Below are 18,027 nucleotides of genomic sequence, written 5' to 3'. Positions count from 1 at the left end.
ATTAATATCTGCATATTTTGTTGTTGCTGTTGTTGTTTTATAAGTACCCGATGTGGTTTAGTGGTTTTACGCACGCGTTTTTGGGAAAGATTGCACTCATGATGGTGGACATTATTGCTCAGATTAGAGAAGAGAAATGTAGAGATTGCTTCATGGGACACTTTATTATCGGAGCGATATGTAGACGCCACACTGATGGATTTTTTTTTTTTAATATGTTATGATTTATTTATTCATTCATTCATTCATTCATTCATTCATTTATTACAGGTAAACAAATCGATGTTTATTCATTAAACATGTGCTCATCTGTGAAGTATTTTATTCTTAATTCAGTCAAAGAGTCTTGTGTTTAGGAAATCTTTATTTTTATTATATATTTATATATTTGTGATTTTTTTTTTTTTGAAATAGAAATATTATTCCATAAACTTGTTCCTTTTAATCTTGAAGGATAAGAATACTGATGAGGCTTTGCTTGTGTTCTGGGCTTCTTCTTCTTCTCCTTCTTCTTCTTTCATGCTGACTTGAGTCGCTTTGTTGGTCTCCTGTTTTAGTTTCGGACTGTTTCTGGAGTACAGAGGGTCAGAAAGTGTCCAAACGTGACCTTTGTCACCCCAGAGGGCGCCAGGGACTTAGAACCCACCCAGAAACTTTACCCACAGAACCCGACTGAACCACCACGTAGGAAAACGCGTGCTGCTCGTGTAGTGTGATACTGTATAGTGTAATGTAGAAACAAATCAGAGCTCTGCTTGTATCGTGTCTGCGTAATAATCATAACAGTAAGCATGCTCACAATAGACCACTCTGATTTACTGTTTTCTGATTCTTCGACATAATGAGCAAAAAATAAATAAATACTCAGATTATTTAGACATTGTGTTTCTCCTAATGAAAGGAAATGCTATTACAATTATAAATCTTTACAAATAGTTAACTGCTGTCATGAGACACATCATACAGCTTTAAATGGAACAACATGGATTTTTCTTCATTCTTAAAAAAAAAAAAAAGACAAACATGCTTTGAACAGACAGGTAATTAAATGATTAATTTCAGATTCGAGATGATGGTGATGAGTAAAACTGAAGCGTTCCGTGAGCAGTGTTCGGCTGGTTGTGTGTTAGAGCAGCTCCGAGAGCAGGACAGCAGCAGGGAAAGTCGGGAAAGGCTGCATGGGATTTGGAAGTGCATTCGCGTCTGAGAGCTATATCAGGCTTTTAAATTCGACTTACTTTCTCCATTTCATCGTGAAAAAGAAAAACATTTGAGAGAGAGAAAGAGAGAGAGAGAGAGAGCTTTAAAAATGCCCGGAAGGAAGGGTGTAAACACCAGCCACGTGCACAGCATCATCCGTCAGAAACATGCAGCGATGCGAATGGAAAAGGCATGCACAACGAGCGAGTCCTTTAAACATCGGCAAGTTTGAAAGTCCTCTCCGGAAATGCAAACCTGAGAAATGATCTTTGCATCGTCGCGGGGTTTTTTTTTTTTTTTTTTTTTTGCGTTTAGAGTTCATGAAGGTAAAAAATAAATATGAATAAAAATAAAAAGTCAGGCTGTCGGTGTGCTCGTGAGATTCCCGCTGTCCGCAGTGCCGGTGTGGAGGATATGCACGGCTCTGTTGCCCCACGGGTGGCTTTTTTTTTTTTTTTTTTGTACGTGGATCTTGGGGCCAAAAGAGTTCACGCCCCCGCTGACCAAAAGACCTGTAAAAGTCCAGACATGGCGGTCCGAGGGCACGCGCTGTTCCAGCACAGCTCCCAGCATCCTTATCACCGACCTCATCGCTTCTTCTCCTGACCATGAGACCATGAGATCCCCAGCTCAACTCAAACCGCCTTCGATTTTCCCCCCACAAAGCAGAGCTGATCTCTCTCTCTCTCTCTCTCTCTCTCTCTCTCTGTCTCTCTCTCTCTCTCTCTCCTTTCTTTCTTCAGCATTTGGAGACCAAAAGTAGGCAGAGAACCCGAGTCATGAGTCTTGGCATGATCTAAAACTTTAAGGATGTGAATACAGATCTCACCCTTTTTTCCCCTGTTACTTATTTTTGGAGGCTCTTTTTTTTTGTTTGTTTTGTGCAAAATAAGCTGCATGTGTGAAGTTTGCCATGAAATGAAACTTGCTTGAGTTATTGATCCTGTCAGTATTAGCATTTATAGATTAAGTATCAAGCCTGTAGCCTGGTTTATGTAACATAAACAGAAAGGTAACAGTAAAAAGGAATTGTTTTGTTTTTCTGCTCATTGATCTGCTTCGCTGCACTATTTCCATCTGCAGTACATCATTTTACAGCCTACAAAATACACTCTGGTCTGATATTAAGCTGCATACTTCATCTTGCACCACAATATTTAACCCGCAATGTCGAATTATTTTTAATGTATCGCCCAGTTGATTTATTAAAGTGACTCAGTTCAGCTCTCACCTACTCTTTTTCTCCAAAACTATTATTTACACACACACACACACACACACACACACACACACACACACACACACACACACACACACACTGCGCTCTAATAAAGCACCAGGCCTGTTTATAACCACTTTATATATTTATCTTCTCCATGATGATCATTTCTGCCCTTCTCACATGCACATCATTAACACCGAGACATGTTGTTGTTGTGCTCATGAGCATTTGATGGGTGAAATATGTGAGAGTGCAGAATGTTAGTGATGAGACGTTGCTGGATTTGTGAGCTCGAGGTGTTGTGCTTGTTTAAGAAGGCGCATGTGTTGAACAATCCGCCTCGGCTTGCATGATGATTTTTTCCCCCCTATAATAACGTCATCTTTTTTTTCTTTTCTTTTTTTTTAAGCAGTAATGACTTCTAAAAGTGCTCTTATTGTTGTAGAGGATGTTGATCAGATTGCTGTTGGTGTTTGCCCATGCACCACCATCTCCATGGCCCCCCCTTTAGACCGGACGTAGGTATCGCGATAGTCTGAATCTCCTTCACCAAGTTGCACCAGCGCGTCGTTTGCAATGCGGAGACTGTTGATCACCTCACTAATTACGCCTCCCTCTCTCTCCCTCACTCTCTCTCTCTCTCCCTCCCTCTCCCTCTCTCTCTTTCTCTCTCTCATTACCAGAGTGCATATCGGGAATAGACACACACAGACATGCGCACTCAACTTAATCAGCCATTTTTTTCCTTTAAAAAAAAACAGGGCTTAAGCCGTAATAATTAGCCGAATAAAGACATATCGGATTTTCATTTCCGACCCTCCTTTTTTCCCTGAGACCCCCCTCTCTGTCGCCACACAACCGAAAGCGCGAGGCGGCCGACGGCGCGGCTTTTACCGAGCGGACCCAGAGGATCGACTCGCTCTATCTATCTATCTATCTATCTATCTATCTATCTATCTATCTATCTATCTATCTATCTATCTATCTATCTGTCTCGCTCTCTCTGTCTCTTTTTTCTCAGCCGGTCCTTATTTACGGCTGGGTATATCATTTTTTCCCCCAAAATAGAGGATTATTGAGCTTTTTTTCCTTTTTTTCTTACCAACTTTCGCTCTCCTTGGATGTGATTTTCTTTGAAAAAGCAGAACATTTCTCGAGAAGGAGTGGAGGAAGCTACGGGGGGGACGAGTAAGTTTTTTTTCCTCCCAACTTTCATGGAGTAGTTGCAGATGAGTCGGGGCATTGATCCTCTTCTTGTTGTTTTGTTTTGTGCTCTTTAGCGTTGTGTATTGGTTCGGCATTGCGCTTGTAGGCTAAACCCAAGCCCCCAGGTTCAGCCTTGTTTAAGAGCTGTCACGGATCCAGGCATCCTGAAGCCTCGACTGACACTACGGAACTTTTGTTTGTTTGTTTTTCTGTTTTAAAGCCTTAAATACGCGCTTTCTCTAAACCCCGACTCGCAGTGATCTCATCCCAGTCCGCCTTCTGACCTCCAGCCGGCGTGTCGGATAAACGGCACCAGCTTCGGCGTTCTCGCGACATGCAGCTGCGATCGAATCTCACTGTCGCTTCTTCAGTGAACGCACAGCTGCAGCATGCGGGAGAAGCAGAGACCCTTAGAGCAGGAAGCCAAAAGCACCGCCGCAGCACAACTCCGGACCGCTTTACACTCCAAACTGTCCCCGGTGTGTTTCTGCGTCCTCAAAATGTAGTTCCAGCTCATTGTTTTTATACCTGCAGTTTCAGTGTCCTGTAGAAAAGACAGAGACAAACACACTAATAATAATAATAATAATAGCAATAATAATGAGAAAACAGAGAGAAAAAGGGCAATTCGGAGAAATTATAGATCCAAATTGGAGCGCGACGTCTCTCTCTCTCTCTCTCTGTCTGTCTGTCTGTCTCTCTCTCTCTCTCTCTCTTGCGCGCGCGCGCGAGTGCTGATCAGCACCGCTTCCGTGTTTTTAGGGAAGGTTATTTGTTCTCTTTTTGTTTTCGGCTCCATCCCCGGGTTCCGCGTTCTGGTTATTGCGCGCTTGTCCTCAGTTTTAAGTTTTAGTGGCTGTGCTTTACGAGACCGGGCTTAGAGAGCCACGGATGGTGTGTGTGTGTGTGTGTGTGTGCGGTTGCTTGCGGGCCAGTTTGAGGTTCTCAGCTCCGATTGGAAAGAAACGGGGCGACGGTGACACGCCGGAATCGATCAAGAGAGCGCAGGATAAAAACCGGCAGAGAGCCGGGAGTCGGGCTGTGTGTGTGAGAGTGTGTGTGTGTGTGTGTGTGAGAGAGAGAGACAGTGTGTGTGTGTGTGTGTGTGTGTGTGTGTGTGTGGTTGTGTGATTGTGTTTTGCGCTCTCTATACTTGATCAAAAATGCTCCTGCTTTATGGACTGCTTTATGGATGTAGCCTAATCTTTAAGATTAACATTATTCATCTCTATTTAAAAAAAAAAAAAACCAAATCTTGACCTGCGTTCAGCTTTTTTTATTCTGCATGTAAACGCTGCATGTTTTGTCTTTCATAGCCTTAGATTTGGTTGTGATTCTGGTTTGCTTTGGATATATTTACAAATGTTCTTGTTTGTATTATTATTATTATTATTATTATTATTATTATTGCTATATATATTTTTCCCCATCTTTGCTATTTAGCACTGATTAAATAAAGCTCTAATTCTGCAGGGTTTCTTTTTCTTCTTCTTCTTCCTTGTTTTTCTTTAACTCTCAAGTTACAGTGTTCTTTTAAGATTTTTGTTCTTGCAGTACTCGTTTGCTTTGTGTTATTGGCTCAGGATTCAGTTTCCAAAGAGCTAATTATGTAAATTCAGTCACATCGTATTGTATTTCCATAAACCTTCATAACGCATATGCAAAATGTTATTCAGAGAATATTTGCTAAAAATGCTCGGCATTATTCTCATTGCTCGCTGGACATGAATTTAGGCTTTGTGTGGCACTAATGTATCCTGCGGATTTGCCCTGAGTGCTGTTTTGTCGCTTGAAAATCTGCATATTTGTTAGACAAGGACCTCGTAGAGCATTTCAGATGAAACCCATAGAGCTATCCAAGCCTGGCCTGTAATGACTCCTGATATTCAGACGTGCTTCCGAGGAACGATTGGCTCAGGGTTGAAAAATGTGTCATTTCCATGAAGCCAGATTGCCCTCTGCCTATACCATATTAATGTGCAAATCAATATTTCAAAGATTAAATTTCCCTTCCTCATATTTTACGGTTTCCACCTCAATAAGTCTCGAGTCTAATGGAAGAGGCCGGATGATTTAAAATCCCCCTCAGCAGCGACGGTTGCTACCAGCCTGTTCAACACTGAAAATCCCATGGCAGTGCACAGGGCTCGACAGCCTCTGCCTTTGTGGCGTTAACACACTCGGTTTAGCTTAGAGGCTCAGCAGTGACCGTAGATGTGGTCGAACGCTAAAACGTTGCTCTAATAATTAAACAGGAGCTCTACACACACACACAGACGTAATGTATGCACATATTTCGGAAAGCTCCATGAATAAACAAAAGATGTCCATTCCCTACTGATATTTTTTTCCTCCTTAGGGAAATGTGTGTAGTATATATTTTCCTTAAAAGGCCTTTTAAGACGCTGTCAGCAAAAAATACAGGTTTTGCTTTAGCATGATATTAAGCATTTAGCAATGACTCGAAACCTCAGGCTCCGAAAACACACACACACAGACAAAAAAAACCCCAATGTGTTATTACATTTGTGTCTGTGGAAATTCATTACGCTCTGTCCTGTACAGTGGAGCAGTTGAAAGGTTTATTTCTGTTTTCTTTAACCCTAGCGTTATCGTGATCCTCTAAGCTTTCGCTGTCCGTCATCAGGTGTTTGTTTTTTCTCCATTCCTCCTGCACCATCTGGACTACATTCTGCACAGCTGCATGAATTTCAGATGCGATAGAACAATTTTTTTTCCTCCCATTTGGCTCATCTTACACCTTTTGAAGAGACTCGCTTAATTTAGCCTGCTAAAAGAAATCCAGACAGATGAGGACAAAGGCCCTTTTAATCTGACCACGGCTGTTTGATTTCCTTTACCATCTCAAAATCCGCATACCGTCTCACATCTGGGTGTGATGTTACGAGGATCTTTTCCTTGTCTGTTTTGCTAAGGAAATGTTTGTCAGTGCGTGTGAGACATGTTTAAGTTATACCTGTCAAATCGAACATCAAACATGACTTATTTTTAATTTTAAGGGGAAAAAAGCATGGCACTCGTCGCCGAGCGCTGGCTCGTCAAGAAAGTAGTGAGTGATTTGTTTGTGCTTGATGTGGATTTGCCTTGCGCTGCATGTTTAATAGAGACCACCGTTGTCTCTCGGTTTGTGTGTCTGCGGTCCTGATGATTCCACGGACAGCGCTGAGAAAATTATCACATTGTTGGCGGAGGAACTGTGGGGCTTTTGTTGCAGGCCCAATTGAATTTGGTCCGGTTAGGAGGCTGCAGAGCACACTCCGCTCTGGAGAAAGCTGAGAAGTCAGGAGCTGGCTTAATGTATTAAGCGGGGGCCGTTTGGTGTCAGCCCCGAGGCCATTACGGACGAGGCCGAGGCCCCCCTCTATCCCTTCCTCTTCCTCGCTCAGTGGCCGTCTGAAGGGTTAAACGCTCGGATTAGGTTCGAGCTCCGCAGCGCCTGCGGAAAGTGTGAGTGAATGCATGCGAGTTTCGTGTAATTAGCACTTAATTATATTAACATATGCAAATTGTCAGCTCAGAGGGTTTGTTCAGCTGGCACAGATCAGCCGAGCACAAACGCCTCATTGTTCCTGAGGCAAATAATGGATTCGGAGTTGGATTGTGGAAACGCATAACCAGCTATCTAATTTAAGTCATACCATAGCAAAATTTCATTAGTCTCTACGGAGACAGGGTTAATTGTGCTGACTAATGGCCCTGTATACAGCCACCCCGCCTTTAAGAAGAAAAAAAATACACATCACAGAGTAATCCGCCTCACAATGACACTTGTTTACACACGCTTCTCTTGTGCGGGAATTTGCATATGCAAATCTCTGCTCGGGGGTGGAAAAGGGGTGGTCTTCCTTCTTTCCTTTCCTCGTCTCGTTTGTTATGGCGCCTGATGTACGAGTGCAGAGACAACGAGACTGCAGATGGGATCATCCAACCTGGCAACATTCTTCCATAATTTGTTTCTGATTAAAAGACCAGACTGGATCTCATTCTGCTCAGGCCTTGGCAAAGAGAAGGTCGGGTCAGGGAAGAGTTTCCACAGCAACTAAAACTCTTTTCTTTTCCCTTCGGCTAATTAAATAACATTCTTAGAGCCTCTCCGCTGTTTTTTTTTTTTCGAAGGTGGGGGGAAGAGAACGGTGTCTCGAATAATCTCTAGTTTCCGTTAGCTAGTACGGGGGATACCCTCCGCATTGCTAGTACTCCTGCATTAATCCTGTTTTTTGACAGAAATGTAAACTGATATAATTGCTTTTCACTGGGGGGAATGGGGGTTTGTACAAGTGTGAAAGCATCGGAAAAGGATTAGCATTTTTTTGCATAATGCACAGTGGCTTTGAATGGCCCACTGAATGGATGACTGAGTGACTGAGATGAAAGGCGAGCGAAAACGCTGCCTGCCTCTCTCTTTATTTCTGGGCCAGCTCTCCCTAAAGATGCGTTTGTCGAGGACTCGAGACAACAAGCACGCGGCTTCATATTCCAGGAGCCTCCCAAGATGCCTGCAGATTTTGTCATTACGTGAAGTAATATGTATGGTAATAGCCCCCACTCTCCGCTAGTAAATAAAGGCTCTGCCTGCTTTATGCAGCAGCGTTTAGACACAATAGGAAGGCCAGGCACTCAATATTGCAGGTATTAAATCACACTGAGGTGTTTTATTGATAAAACACGAGAATGTATGTGTGATTATATTGCTATTTTCTAAAAAAGAAATATGCGACATTTAAATAAAAGTCCATTTTGAGTATTTTCACTATCAGTGCGTGTATCTGATTTGATGATGATGACATCACGCTGACGTGAATCTTAAACGTGAATCTCAGATCAGCTCAGTGTGACGATAGAAAACACCATTCGCTGCGAGGACAAAGTGATTTCTTCTTGCCCCAGCATTAATATTTCCAGCAGAGAGACGGAAGTTGGCTTTGACTCCATGGTGAAGGGTAGCGACGTCCCCCGGTTTAACCCCAGCCCTGTGAAAGGGGAACGCGCCACACAGGATGGACTCCGTCTGCATTTTTGAAGAGGCCCTTCTCAGTGAGACAGGTCATGCTTTAATGTCTTGACTGGACGAGCCGGCGCTCTGACACGCTTTACCAGATGTTGACTTGTTGCCAATCAAATGCTGTATATGCAGGAGAGTCCTCCCTCTCTTTGTCCCCTGTAGCAGGGATGCTCTTAAAACGCCTCTGCCTCAGTAAAAGAGGGAGCTAATAGAATTACCGATGGCCCCCGACGTGCGAGCGAGCATGAGTGATGAGGACACGGGCGTTTTGGACGTTTTTGCGAGCCTTGTTATGGGAAGGCCTTGTTATCGTGAGGAAATGTAATTTCTGTCCTCACTGAAAACTTTCATTATTGAACACGGTTATCTAAATGTTTTTGTTGCTCTTGGTCTTCGGCCAGTAGGGATCGCATTACTTTTTCTGTCGGCCCCCACGTCTCGTCTAGGAGCTGGGGTTTTTTTTTTCTTCTGCTTCTTCTTCTTCTTCTTCTCATGCTTTCTCCTGCTTGGCATGAAGCCTGTCATACAGGATATTAAAAAAAAAGAGGGAAAGGAAAAGGGTTGGGGGGGGAAATAGCGCATGCAAGATTCATGCCTTTATTCTGGTTGAAAAGGGAATTATGCGCAGAGATCAACATGATGGACCATGTATGTTAATCATTTGGCCCAGAGCTGTGTATGAAATCCTGCGAGGTTCAGGAAAGAGAGAGAGATGCTGCACTCGTTTAATCGGAGAGCACCGCCCTCCGTGCTGCCATGGCAGAGAGCGCGCCGGGCCTGCTTCGACCAATCAGGGTTGACAACCCAAGCATGGCCTGGATGGCGGGTTTTTTTTTTTTTTTTTTCATTAGCAAAGCCTCCTGAAAGCAGAGGATGCTAGCAGCTCAGGGGAGACTTGGCACACGTGTGTGTGTGTGTGTGTGTGTTGTATTTGGATCATGTGGAAAGGACCAGAGGTGAGGAAATCATTGTCATTTTCCTAAAACTCGAGCCTTAATTCCCAGCCTACATTGTGGGATCTCAGCATAAAAACCAATATTTGCATTTCCTCGGTTTATTACCTATAGATAGAGATGTAGGTGAACTTCTGGGACGGTTTCCTGTGCAAATCCTCGAACCACATTTGAAACCAAGAGCCTGACAGTCCACTCTTGTCCGCTGCCGTCGCCAGATTCCTGTCACTGTTTGTTTTATGGATATCGTGATACTCTAAATAAGTTCAAAGCCCTTTGCCCGTGTCTGAAGGGGTGCAGTTCGGATCAGTGACCTGCGGGGCAGATGGCATTTCCCAGAGACGTGAAATATCCAAACGTGTGTTCATGCACCTTCTTCTCCGATCCCATCTGCATAGTGCACTGATTATTCCCTCTGAGAAGAGCAACGAGAGCGTAATTGAATATGGATGACCAGTCGTGCCTTATGTAAACAAATAAGTGAGAGTCTGCCCTCATTAATATTCATGATGCTTAGTTAGCTCAGGACAATGAGCTGGGGATATTAGCACGGCCATGCCACATGTGTGTGTGTGTTTATGGAGAAACAAGCAGCTTTCCAGACACGATCCCTGCCTGGTGTTTGTCTTTTAGGCCTGAGGTCAGGAGAAGCAGCTGCTGTCTCCACAGAAGTATTTATTTAATGTTAGACTTCTCATATCCTGTCTCACTGCAGCAGTCTGGCATCTGCACCGGAATCATCTCTAATTATTTGCTTTAAAGCCGGACACTTTTTAGTGAAGGTGTTGGAGGTGTCACCTTGTCAGCAGGTCTAATGACGCGGTGAAAAACGAACGGTTGGTGAAAGAGTACAGGCTAAAAACAAAAACGGAGCCGGAGAGGATTGTTCCGGATGACGAAGCATCATTCCCGATTCTAGTTTTGGCTTTTCGGAAAAGTTTCACCGCCCTGATGATATAATCCACGCAGCGACAGTGGTAAAGATGTGGATAATCACTGAGAGTACTGAAAGTTCTCCGTAACAGGAAAAGATGCTCGGAAACGTATGAAAAAGCCATTAGGGGGAATTGAGGTCACTCGGGGTGGTTCTTAATAAAATCAAATCAGAGGCCCCTGTGAAGATCAAGCCATACGTAAAAAACACGGCGCAGAGGGCTGTTAAATTTAGAGGAAGAGGTCGGAGGAGTGGAGTAAAGTATATTTTCCACACCAAGCCCTGCCTGTGTGCATGCATAATGAAGAAAGATGTGCTATTATACTGTACTGTATGCATGCGTATATACGGTACGGACGTTTGATTTTCACGTCACATGTCTTGCTTATTACCGCATGGCATTTCACAAAACAAAAATCCTGTGTATTAACTTCCCGGACTTTAGAAATAACGTGTTTTCTTTGCTTTAATTAACCGGCGGTTATGCTGACGCAGGCTTTGTTTTCCCTTCCAACTTCTCATTGACCTTAAAATCCCCCTAACGTCTTATTCAGGCCTTTTCACAAAGCCGAGACACATAAAACACAGCGGCCTTCCATGCTCTGATAATGTTTCAGGCCAGACCGGACCTTCAAATGGCACCGATGGCGAAAAATCAGCGGCTCTTTTAATGTTGCTCTTCATTACCGCGACTCAAATAGTTTTCATCCTCCTTGCCCTTTTCATCTCACAGACAAATCTTTTTTTCCCCCTCCTTCCTAAAGCAAACCATTAAATTAACAAATTAAACCTTAGCGGAAGAAAAAAAAAGCAATTATATTTTATAGTGAGTTGTTTATTTCTGGCTCTTTTAGGAAGCAAATGGGACACCATGACTGATTTGTTGAAGTCAACTGGTCCTGAGCCAGTTGGGTTGGTACGCTGCGTGACATTCGGGCTGATTTGATAATGGAATATTGCGGTCCTAATCTAAGCCCATGCTAATTACATATGACAGTTGTTTGTTTGGAGTGGAATCCAATTAAAATGTACAATTTTCAAACGGAACACTCGAGCTCTCGGCAAACGAAGCACCGACCCCAAAATGGCACTGAAAACATTTTTTTTTTTTTTTTTGCAAAGGGTAAACTCGCAACAGCTGTCAGTACGACGTTTGTTTAAAAAGCAAATGCCTTTGGTCTAAAGTTCATTTGGAGCGCTCTCTAATTAAATATAAGCCCAGACTTTAAGTTAATTAGTAATTCTCTGGCTCCACAAACAAGAGATATCACCAGGTCGGCTCACGTCCATCGTGTTGATACGGAGCGACTTTATTTACGTGTTGTTGTTTTTTTTAAAAAGTATTTTGGTGCAGAATAGTCAGATTTGCGTCTAGCTAACAGGTCTGGAATGCATGCAGGGATACCTGGCCTGTGATTATGTTTATAATACCAGATAATTACAGGACTGGGAGTCAGAGAGCACCGCCTCTACCGAAGGGCCTTGAACTTTAAACCTTTATTGTTCCTCGTTGAAAAATGACAGTGCAGAAAGGTCAGAATCAGACAAGCAGCTGCAATTAAAAAAAACAAAACAAAAACAAACAAAAAAAACGCAGCGCTGTGTGCTCATCTTTAAAAGAGACGTTCGAAGAGCAGAGACAGCGCTCGAGTCGAGGGCTGAACGCTAGCATGCAGGAGCGAGGAGCTGGTTAAAGCTGGATAAGCGATTGAACAGATTCTGTTTTTTTAAATCAGAAAACAATGTATCAGCGTGCTTATTTGAGAAGAGATTGTGAATTATGTGATGCTGAATGGACAAAGAGTGAGAGTGTGAGAGTGAGGCTTAAGTGTGTGTGTGTGTGTGTGTGTGTCCCTGGCAGGCATATGGCCCATGTTTGCTCAGTTATCTGCATGGTCTGTCCAACAGCAGCACGTCTGTAGTGTACATAGTTGGCGAAGTCCACAAACGCTTCTCTTCATTGCAGGTTTCAGTTAATCTGAAACCCGATTAATTCACGTCTTCCAAAATAATCCTGCATTGTTACTGAATATTAATTCCGCTTAAAAAGACGAAGGCACACAGTGCATGTAAAGCAGATGATTTCCATAACCGGTATAAGCGCTTTCATATTCTATATACTGTATGTCATGCTTTACAAAGGCACGATTGACCAGTAGATTAATATTTATTTAGCACAGGGAAATCAAGGGATTAGTCAGTCATCATTTTAATTCTAATCCTGCTTTGCATGGACTAGACAAAGAGAGGGTGATTAGGGAGCATGAGACTGGCAAAGCTGCAATTAGATTCTTTCTTGTTGAGCATGGAAAACACACACACACTAAAGAAAGAAAGAAAGAAAAAGATGAGGTGTTTCTTCCTCCTGTCAAAGCAGAAAGTAAACATATGTGAAGACATCACGAGTCCATTTCAACATCAAGCTGATGAATAAGAGAGTAACCAGTGCTAATTTTCCTCAGTGCCTCCTTTGAGAATAAGCGTGTGTATTCATTCTCACATGAGCCTCCGTGACACTCTGTGTGTGTGTGTGTGTGTGTGTGTGTGTGTGTGTGCTCACGTGTGTACGTGTCATTAAAGTGCTTTACTCTCCAAATAACATATCCTCTCATCTAATTAAGCTCAGATCCTCACAGGCGGTAGGAGGCTGTTAAAAAAGTAGGATAATGCACTGATTTGCATTTGAACCATTTTTTTCTTTGCAGAATGTACAGTACAGAGTGCTGATGTGTCTCAGGTGGGAGGGCGAGCAGATGCACACACTTTTTATATATATATATATTCCAGCTCTCCACCCGCTCCCTAAGCGTAATTGAAGTAAAAAAAATGCAAAGTGTTGGAGTTCACTTTACAAATCTGCACATTAGGTGCCCTGAGAGAGAGAGAGAGAGAGAGGGAGAGGGAGGGAGGGAGGAGGAGGATGTGGAGGTGGGTCATAACTGATGATTTGCCATCACATGGGCACCAGAAAGAAAAGACGCAAAACCAGATGTGGGGTGAAATGAAAGGCTTAAAGAGGACGGCCAGTTGAGAACCTGCTCAGAAAAAGTGCCGGCGAGTGTTCCCCTTTTCGCCCCTGCTCTCTCTCTCTCTCTCTCTCTCTCTCTCTCTCTCCTCACAGTTCCTGTGAATGTTAATGATTTTTCTTCTTTTTCTTTTTCTCTCTCTTTCTCTCTTTTTTTCACCCCTCCCTGTCCACCTCCCTCCCTCGCTCGTCCAGAGACACAGCGCCATTGTTTGTTGCGAGGGCTCTTTTCTTTCAAACTTAATTACCTTCTCCCCTTTGTGGCGACTCGGGCTGAAAGTTTGCGCCGTGTCACGAGAGGTCGTCACACATTCTTGTGCGCCGGCCCTCGTTAATGGCGGCCGTGCAGGCGAGGCAGAAGAACCCGGGCAACATCAGCAGGAAGCTCTAAGCCGGTTAATGCAGTATAATTGTCTGGACATAGACTGGCCTTTGTTTGTGCGGTTCATTTCGAATCTGTCGTAATTAACTCCAGAGTGTTTCCAGATTGCTGGGCAAAGAAAAATTGCAGCTTTGAATTTGGGGAGAGAGACATTAGCTATGTAGATTATGTTTCCCTTTGATACCAGGCCCTCATGGTAAAAGTTTTCAAATGGGTGAGGGGGTCGTCAAATGGAGCACAACTCCAAGCCTTTCCTTTCTCTCTTCTGAGTGTCTTCTTAAGCAGAATTAACAAGTAACATATGTTATATACGTACATGGCGAAGGATTTAAGGCGCTTTCCCGTGTTTACGCAGGTACAGCGTTTTCATTTTACGCAAGGCAGGATTGCAGATTTGTTTGTATCCGTGTTGTTGGAATTTATTTCCTAAAGGCCATTTTGTGGACAGGTAATTTGTACGGAAAGATTCCCGTGCTACACGTATGCCACCACAGAATCGCACCACACCCGGCGGTAATGATACGGTGTCTATTGAAATTGAGGGCCTTAAACATATCTGTGACACCAGGGAGTCCGGCTGCTTCTACTGTTACACCTCAAGGCACAAACAGACTTAGAGAAAAGGCTCCAGGAAAAAAAAAACCCACAAATATGTCTGTTTTTTTTTACTTTTCCCATTTTCACTCATTTTACACTTGAATTCTTTAAACAAGAAAGAATTAACCCCACCCCCTCACCCTCACCCTCATCAGCATCATCAACCCTATCAACACCACCCCGGTGTGTCATAAGAATCCATAGAGGCTGTTGATGTTCAGATAAAACCACTTTGATGGATTTCTCATCAACTTGGCAACAAATAAACAGGTATAATTACTCTTACGACGGCCTATTCACAGCTCCGCTCACGCCGTGACTCCGTATTGTCTTTGCCTAACTCGCTATGACATTTTGATAAAGGATTTTGTGAAAGGAAAAAGCCAAAGACGACTCGGGGGGGTGACCTTTACTAAACCTGATATAGTTCAAAGATTTTTGTCTTCTTTTTTTCCCTTTCCTCCACATGTTAAATGCTCTAACTTTTTAACCTGTGTTTCTTCTTTACTTAAAGACAGAACGACTCAAAAGTAATGTCTCAGAGTGGAGAAAAAGAGCAAGTGAAATCCTCAGCTTAGAAGTAAAAAAGAAAAGAAAAGAAAAGAAAAATGCCTGCTGTCCTTCTTGGTGAGCTCCCAAAAAAAAAAAGAAAAGGGTGACTGAGGGGGAGGCAGCGAAGAAAAACAATAGCCAAAAGAGTCCCTCGGCCCTCTTTTCCCAAGAACTTAGCACTGCGACGAAGCGAGCATTCCTGCCCCATTATTCCTCTCTCTTGATCAGATCACATTCTTTTTAATCACTTCACAGGGCCACGTCTCCACGGACCGTGGCGAGAAGGGGGCCGGGACAGTCTTAATTAAAAACCTGAGGTAGAAACACTGTTTGCCGTTGCTTTGTTCCAATGGGAAAACCAGGAACTGTTTCTCCATGCAGGCAGGCAGACCTGTCCTCATTGTTTTCAGAGTCCTTTCTGTTCCGAGGGGAAGGGCTTTGTATTCAGGAGCACTTTTTTCCCCCTAGCCTTCTCTTTGTAGGTTTAGTAAGAGTGAGAAAGTTTTTTTTTTTTTTTAAAGTAGAGGAAAAACTGTTTCACACTTAAGTCACGTCATGTCGAAGTCCCGTTTCTTTTTGCTTGTTTGTTTTTTAAAGAAAAATATCTGTGAACCCGCTTAAAATTTGATTTTAAAAAGTGTCTGTTATGAAAGAAGGGAGTTATTTGATAGTCGTAGATTGTGCCTTTGTGTCTTTGTTTGGCGTTTGTGTTGAGTTATGGTGAAAAAACTGTAATTGTGGATTGAACACACGCAGTGAGGTTCAGAGATCGACTGCCTAACAGCAGCGGCTTCTCGAGTTGTCATGTTTTTCGTCATCACGGAGGGAGAAAATAAAATAACGCGTAATAATATATAATAACGACGAATATAAAATAAAGAATTAACAGCTATTCCACAAAATCGAGTCGTACCCGAGCTGATAGCCGACGAGGCGCGTAGCTCCAAGTCGTCTGTAAGCCGTGTACGACGAGATTGAGTGGAATAACTGTTTTATTCTATCCACATTCACTGGATTTTGAGAAACAGAGCATTTTTATTTTAATTTTTTACAAATCCGATAAATAAAAGCTTTATACAAAACGTCCGACAAGATCGTTTCCACTTAGAATGTAAACAAACCGGTGAAATAACAGGAGCAATTTTTGTAAAAAATGCAATAATAATAATAATTCTTGAAAATAAAAAAAGATACGTTCTTACCATCAAATACTTTTATTCCATATTTTGTTGCTTTTTTTTTTTGTATTTTTTGGGATTTTGTTTTCAAATAGTTTTTGTTTCGTCTCCGGTTGGTTCAGCATCACGCGCCGCCATTTTGTTTTTCTCTGCTCACGGTATATGAGCTGATAGCTTAGTAGTAGAGTAGCCAATCAGAGTGCGCGATTGCTGATATCCAGTGAATGTGGATAGAATAAAATTATATATAATATTCATGAATATAAAATAATTAAAATCAATATATGTCAAGTGACACCTGCGAATAAAAACATGCGAAAGCTGTTCTTGTGGTTCCATCAATTAATAATTACACATAACATTTGATAAACCTAAAGATTTGTACGACAACAGATACAAATCACGTCCTGACAGTAAGACTGTCTCCGTGATGTCAAGGTCGTCCTTTAAATGACACGCACCCAAGTCTGAATGTGGCAGGACTGTACCGTGTATGTCTCTCTCTCTCTCTCTGTCTCTCCCTCTCACACACACACACACACACACACACACACACACACACACACACACACACACACACACACACACACACAGTTGCCCTGCACCCACAGGCTCTGAAGACACAGCTGCTGGCTCTGTGATGGTGCCTTGTGATCTTACAGGGGAGATGCACAAATGATCACAGGAGAACGCTGTAATCTGGGCCCGGCCTCGCCGCCAAACGTGCTGTTAGACACACATTCCTGCAGGATTGCATAAATGCTGGCCCACCTACTCCCGTCTGTTTTTTTGGGTGGGAGGAAGCTCATTTTTGGGTTGCTAATTTTGCACTAGGATTAGACGAAGAGAGTTGTTAGGTTTTTTTTTTTTCTCCGCAGGTTGTATCTCATAATTTAAAAAAAAAAAAAAATTCATTAAGCTAGGTTCATATACAGTGCGTATATTTTTGTCTAATTTCTGTTGCGTGATTTTGATTTGGTTTAAATTAATCCTGAAATTGCTTCACAGTCAAACACACATTAGACTTGAGCTTATTTATTCAAATATCGCACCAAAACTTATTATTTTCAAATATTATTACCAGGCATTCTCTCTTTTTCAGTTATTATTTGAAGTGATTGCTCGAGCTGATTATTTACTTTTTGAATTCAGCACCAGCCAAGCATCACATTGCAGTCGAGCTGCTGTACGATTCGCCTTCGTGTTGTAGCTCATGAGCCTGTTGGTGGAGAGGCAGTGGATCAGTGTGACATGATGGAGACTCTTTTCCTGACATGTCCACGACACCGGGTCGATATTCAGGCTCCACATCTGCATTCCCAGCCTGAAGAACAAATCATATGTGATTCTAGCCTGAGAGAGAGAGAGAGAGAGAAAGAGAGCGAGAGAGAGAAATGATTGAAAGATTTTCATCAGTGAGGCGCACATATGATTTGTGAAAGCCTGGAGAGAGCCTGATTGAAGCAGTGACGGTTGAAAGATGGGCAGCCTTCCAAGATTGATAACATCACAATGGTATTTCAAATGGTGTTTCTTATGTGCCAGGATTTTTTATATATATATTTATTGTAAGATGCCAAGTAAAGAAAATGGAGAAAAATAAAATTATTGGATTGGTCCCCTAAGGATGTGTGTGTGTGTGTAAAATATTTATTATTTATTAGTTTGGATTTGATGTTAGGTCAGTGCATGGGCTAGAATTCGGATGGGTGCGTAATCAGGGCTTGTTAAATACCCGCTGGATCTTTCAAAGGG

The 18,027-nt window shown here is 42.6% G+C and overlaps 1 protein-coding gene across 4 annotated transcripts in view; it reads left to right on the top strand.

Annotated features, from left to right (window-relative positions):
• The first annotated feature begins 3,119 nt into the window (after nt 1-3,119).
• Nucleotides 3,120-18,027, top strand: part of zfhx4 (zinc finger homeobox 4) — a 92,492-nt gene continuing 77,584 nt past the window's right edge. For 3 of the 4 annotated variants that reach the window (XM_060899760.1, XM_060899758.1, XM_060899761.1), the window contains exon 1: nt 3,120-3,610. The gene's annotated coding sequence lies outside the window, so the exon portion shown is untranslated. Of the gene's footprint in view, nt 3,611-14,750; nt 14,813-17,424; nt 17,788-18,027 lie in introns of those variants that run through there. The other variant, XM_060899759.1, reaches the window with a different exon arrangement.

This window comes from Neoarius graeffei, chromosome 19, assembly GCF_027579695.1.
Source record: "Neoarius graeffei isolate fNeoGra1 chromosome 19, fNeoGra1.pri, whole genome shotgun sequence".
NCBI classification, from domain to species: domain Eukaryota; kingdom Metazoa; phylum Chordata; class Actinopteri; order Siluriformes; family Ariidae; genus Neoarius; species Neoarius graeffei.
Note: the sequence above shows the minus strand (reverse complement) of the source record. Positions and strands in the feature narration are given on the sequence as shown.